Raw genomic sequence first — 6,000 nt, 5'->3', positions numbered from 1 at the left:
GACCAATTCATCAAATCCGAAGTAAGGAAGGGCTGATGGGTAAAGACCATGCGTGGTGGGTCTCCTGCCCTGGCTGGGGGTATTGGTAGGGCTCGCAGGGGGAAGGCGCCTTCTATTTCTCCGTTCTGCGGATTATCCCTGTTCCTAGTTCTGCTAGAGACAGGGCCCTCTCTTCCTCCGTTTAGTAATTGCCCGTTAAGTAGGGGTCCAAGATTCAAATCTACTTGGTCTTCTATCAGACAGGGGGCGGTAGTGGGAAGGTTAGGTGGCAAGGCGCTTGGTATGCTTTGAGAAGGGACTGCAGCGGGTGGGTCCACTATACTTTGTCCCAGTCCCGTGCCTTGGGAAATGGTAGCGGCTGTTGGATTCGTTCCGTCTTCCCTTGGCCCCGCGCCCCCTCCGCCGGTCCCCGTCCTATCTGCGGCCCTGGGTCCTGGTAGTCGGGAAGCCCGTGGGTCGGGGTAATAGAAAGGGACGAGGGTCCTATCCAATTGTTCTTCCTGGGCCCTTATCTCATCATATGGAGGGGGTCTTGTTGGCTTTAGAACTGCCATTTGACGGGCAACCTGAACCTGTTGCCGTTGAAATAATTCGCGGGCTTCGACAAAGACATTCAGGTAATATAGTTGTCTGGGTTTCTCGTCAGCTAAATAAGATTTAAGTGCTTGCATTCTTTGGAGATTAAAGGAACCATGAGGTGGCCATTGAGAGTGTGGTTCCAGGTGGTGGGTAAGAGCGACCCACGAGATGTTGCAGAGATCCTTCAATTTAGATTTTGAGAGTCCTTTTCTCCCTCCCAATTCCTTCCAGTTAAGGAGGACGAATTGCAGAGGGGTATCGGAGTCCTCTCCGGAGCGGAAAGGCTTCTTGGAAGCCTGGTCGCTAGGAGGAGTCCAGTCCGAGTGTTTTGAAGCGTGGGCTCCCATTGCTCTATACTACGGGTATGGGGTTCGGTAGCAACCCGCACTACAGGAAAAAGAGGGACAAACAAGGGGACACACACACACACACAAGACAGGGGGGATAGAAAGAAGAGTAATTTTTTTTAGTAAAAGGACTGTTTTTGTTGGTACCTCAACTCGTTTCTACTGGATCCTTTTTCTTTTCTTAATCCTCCCTATTACTGATCTGTAGTCAACCTATCACCTATAACCTTGCAATATCAACCTTGAACTCGCGGGTCTCTCTACCCGATACACAAACTTAACTTCACAAATTCCACTGCAGTACTGCTTACACAACTGGTCCTAGTGTGGGGTCCCAACCTATGAGCCACCCCTTCTAACCTCCACGACAGCCTCCTGCCTAGTCTTTGAGACTAATTTCGGAACCTCTACTGGACGCTTGCGCAGCGCAATGCCAGATCAAGGCCCGAGAAAACGATAGTTTGGAAAGGAAGCAAACGACCTTGCGTTCTCACGTACCCGGGTCATCCCTAACAAAGGTCGCCAGGCAGGAGGGGCGGCTTCGTTTGCGTGATAGACGAGAGAAAGGAGAGAGAAGGAGAGAGAAGCTTAGATGGACGCCTCTGGACGACTCCGAAAGAGGGGCGTCAGAGAAAATAACTAAGAGCCACGCTTTCCCGGATTTAACTCCAAGACGGAAAACGGGGGAGAAAAGGGATAGGTAGATTAAGGCGTACCCGGACGACTCCGAGGGGTAGCGCCGGAAAACAGTAAAGCTCCACAATTTCCCCGGTTACACTCCGCGTAAGAAACTGAGGGGAGATGAGAGAAAGGCTTTGGCGTACCCAGACGACTCCGAGAGGTAAGCGCCAGACAGTAAAGTTCCACGATTTCCCTGGCCTCACTCCGAAGGGGAGAATCGGGTGAGAAAAGGACAAAGTTAAAACGCACCCGGCCGACTCCGAGGGGCTGCGCCAGAAAAGAAAGAAGGAAAGTCTGGCTGTCGTGGGGACGTTACTTTCCACCCCCCTCCCAAAGTGTTTTACTTCAAACCATACTCACGTTCGAAGATGTCCCCCGCAGATCCCGGGATCCTTTTCTTTTAAGCCGGCTTTTTTTTACCTCGCCTTTGCTCTCTCTGGTCGGGCTTCGGGTGACGTTTGATTACCGCCCGCAAAGAAGAGGCAGGGAGAGGAAAAAGGATCCCCAGGCTAAAGCTGCCCAGTGGCGCCCGATCCCCTCTATCTCCCCTCTCACCTTTACAGGAGAACCAAGTGTCCCATCTGGGGTGCCAAAAACTGTTACGGGAAATCCGTGGGCTCTCTTGGACAAAGGAGACACCGACCAGGGCAAATCAGAGCAAAACAGCAGCCAGTAGGCTTGGTCTTTATTCAGGAAAAGAACTGTCGCGACAGGGCTCCCACCGTCCACGAGGTGAAGCAAGATGGAAGCCCCGAACAATGGGAGACCCCAACTTTTATTAACCACTAATCCCCTTGACTACACCCCCAAAATTACATCATATTTACATCATGATTTTATTAAGGAACAGGAGGAGTCGGGGAGGAGTTTCCAGGTAATCCGAGCAGCCTGTCACCTGGCAGTGACCTCCTCTCCCCCCTCCTCATAAGTCATTCCCAGAAACAAAAGGAAAGGGCGAAGTCTTCCTGCCCCCTGAGGGGGGTCCGGCCAGAGCCCTTTATTCGGAGTCGTGTGGAATACACTACCGTATGCAGTCTATTGTGTTTCTGATGGGATGCTGTCTGAGCCCTCCCGATGGCTATCAAGGTTGCCCCGCCATCCGGAGAAGGGCAGCTTGGTACGTGACTGCGCGGTTCAAGGATTATGGCCGATCAATCCCAATCCACCCCCCTTTGATAGTCCTTGTAATATGCAGTGTAATAAAAGTGGTCCGGTGGGAATCCGTAGTACGGCTGATTTTTGGTGAATTTGTAAAGAATACAGTCACTGAAGTTCAAAGCACTTTCCCTTCTCGGAAACAACTTGCAACATTTTGATTAAATCAGTCACGGTTCAGTGAACTCGGAAACAATGAATGGAGAGCTGTCAAAAGCGGAGGGAACAGACGCTCGCAGCCTGCAGTACCAGCGTGGCCGCCACAAGGGGCGCTGTTCGGTAACGCTGATTGGTTGACGCGGTCGCTGGTTGACCTAGAGTTCAGTCGTCCGGTCTACTCGCAATAAGGATAGGGCGGCGTGGAGCGCTAGAGCGGAGAGCTGTCAAACCAGCACTTCCTTATTTACGGAAGGCTTTCAAGAGGTGGCCCTCTAAAGGGGCACCTCTTAGGTCTGGTAAAAGGGGGGGGACACGTGTACATGTGAATGTGGTGCTTGTGCATTACGCGTTACTGAGGGGGGGGGCGATTTCCGGCGACAAACACAAAAAAACGGTGACAATTTGTTGTCGACAAAGGACAGCTGGACATATAAAGGGCCCCATTACCTTCAGTAACTTAGGGCCTCATCAAACCTAAATCCAGCCCTGTCTACAGGACTTTAGAGCTTTCCCCACCCTGCCTGGAAATTTGTTGTTGTTTAGTCATTTAGTCATGTCCGACTCTTTGTGACCCCATGGACCAGAGCACGCCAGGCACTCCTGACTTCCACTGCCTCCCGCAGTTTGGTCAGACTCATGCTGGTAGCTTCAAGAACACTGTCCCACCATCTCGTCCTCTGTCGTCCCCTTCTCCTTGTGCCCTCCATCTTTCCCATCATCAGGGTCTTTTCCAGGGAGTCTTCTCTTCTCATGAGGTGGCCAAAGGATTGGAGCCTCAGCTTCAGGATCTGTCCTTCCAGTGAGCCCTTCCAGGGCTGATTTTCTTCAGAATGGAGAGGTTTGATCTTCTTGCAGTCCATGGGACTCTCAAGAGTCCACTCCAGCACCATAATTCAAAAGCATCGATTCTTTGGTGATCAGCCTTCTTTATGGTCCAGCTCTCACTTCCATACATCACTACTGGGAATACCATGGCTTTAACTATACGGACCTTTGTTGGCAAGGTGATGTCTCTGCTTTTTAAGATGCTGTCTAGGTTTGTCATTGCTTTTCTCCCAAGAAGCAGGCGTCTTTTAATATCAGGGATTAAAACTGGGACCTTTTGATGTAGAGCAGCACTGAGCTATGATTCTTCCCGCACCTGCCGCAGGGTTTTGTCCTGGGTCCACTGAGTTGGCCAGAAAGTGCAATGACTTTGTTCAATATGGCCCCTTCATGTTTATTGCTGTTTCTGTGTTATATTATAACAATAGTTATTATTATTTTTGCTAAGTTTCGTGGATATTTTCTTTTTTAATTGCTTATGTAAGTCACCTGGAGATGTTTTGCATTAGCTGTTGCTGGTAATTGAAATCGTCGTCTTCATGCATTTTAAAAAATAGAGTGTCTTTGGTAAACTGGCGCCTTCCCCCCATCAAATTCTGGAAGGACCATTGGGGGAGATGAATGCAATCTGCTGCTGAACAGTTCGGTTAATGATTCTGTCAATGGTAGCCTAGCAGACAGCTGGAAGAATTGTTGATCTCTATTCCACCGTTAAAGCAAACATTATAAACCCCATACAGACACTAGCGAGCTCCATCCAAAATGTTTGCACTGAGGACTGGGCCAGGGAACCCTTCTCAGGCTTGAGTACCTGCCTCTCTCCTCTGAGCAAACATCGCTGGATAATGGGGTCTGTTTGAAGGATCCAGACAGTTAATGAGCATCTATAATTCCTGCTGAGTACACCTGGAGTTGTGTTTTTTTCTTCTCTGGACTATACACCAGAGCTCCGCATGTGAAACTAGCATTTCAGTGCCATTAGGTTGACTCAGTCCCTCTCCCTGGAGAACTGATGTGAAGCTGGGAACTTTTGAAGTCTGCTTGGGGTGTTTAATGCAACATCACCATCTATGCTCAACATGTCTAAGTGTAAATAAACCGAAATATTATGAACTCCCTAAGGCTCCAGGGATATCCTTTCAAATAAAACCAAACATGGGCAATTGCCACACTCCTAGAACTTCTTGCTGCAAGGAGGCGAGTGAGAGCATCATAATCCTGTTGGTTTAAAAAGTAAGAGTCTTTGCCAGGGGTCAGCAAACTTTTTCAGCAGAGAAGAAGAAGAGTTTGGATTTGATATCCCGCCTTTCACTCCCCTTAAGGAGTCTCAAAGCGGCTAACAATCTCCTTTCCCTTCCTCCCCCACAACAAACACTCTGTGAGGTGAGTGGGGGTGAGAGACTTCACAGAAGTGTAACTAGTCCAAGGTCACTCAGCAGCTGCATGTGGAGGAGCGGGGAAGCGAACCCGGTTCACCAGATTACGAGTCCACCGCTCTTAACTACTACACCACAGCACTCACTGAGGGCCGGTCCACTGTTCCTCAGACCTTGTGGGGGGCCAGACTATATTTTGAAAGAAATAATAATGAATTCCTATGCCCCACAAATAACCCAGAGATGCATTTTCAATAAAAGGACACATTCTACACGCTGATTCCTGGACCATCCACGGACCGGATTTGGAAAGCAATTGGGCCGGATCCGGCCCCCGGGCCTTAGTTTGCCTACCCATGGTCTTTGCCTTGTTTTGCACCCTCCCTTCAACAGCTGCTCCTCAGATTGTAAGCGCCTGGGGGCAGGTTTCTCTGCCAGCTTCTCAAATTTGACTTCCAGTTGTAAGGCCTTTTCCTCACCAGAGGGCGCTAAAAGGGCGGCAGCTCAGATCCCACACACAGCAAACCAAGTACATAGGCTAGAATCTAGATTGCATCTGAGCTTTATTTAGTATGCATTCTGGTTTGTTTGCAGGTGTGGTGCAGAGAGAGAGGTTATACAACAGTGAAGAATCATTCTGATTTGCTTGCGGGTTGTTTACATGTTCTCTCATTCGTTTGTTTGTTCTGCCCTTTCCAATGCGCTTCCCCAAAGCACAAAAATGTTAATTATTATTTTTTTAATAGGGGGTTTCTTGCACTAGGGCGACCGAGAGCTTTAATCCACTTTAAGGTCACAAACTTTTGACCAAAGAGTGGAAATGGTTTGTTGAATATTTACAGATAAATGGAAAGCAGATAAGAACACTGGCAGGATTA

Source organism: Podarcis muralis, chromosome 5 (genome assembly GCF_964188315.1).
Source record: "Podarcis muralis chromosome 5, rPodMur119.hap1.1, whole genome shotgun sequence".
Classification (NCBI taxonomy): Eukaryota; Metazoa; Chordata; class Lepidosauria; order Squamata; family Lacertidae; genus Podarcis; species Podarcis muralis.
Note: the sequence above shows the minus strand (reverse complement) of the source record.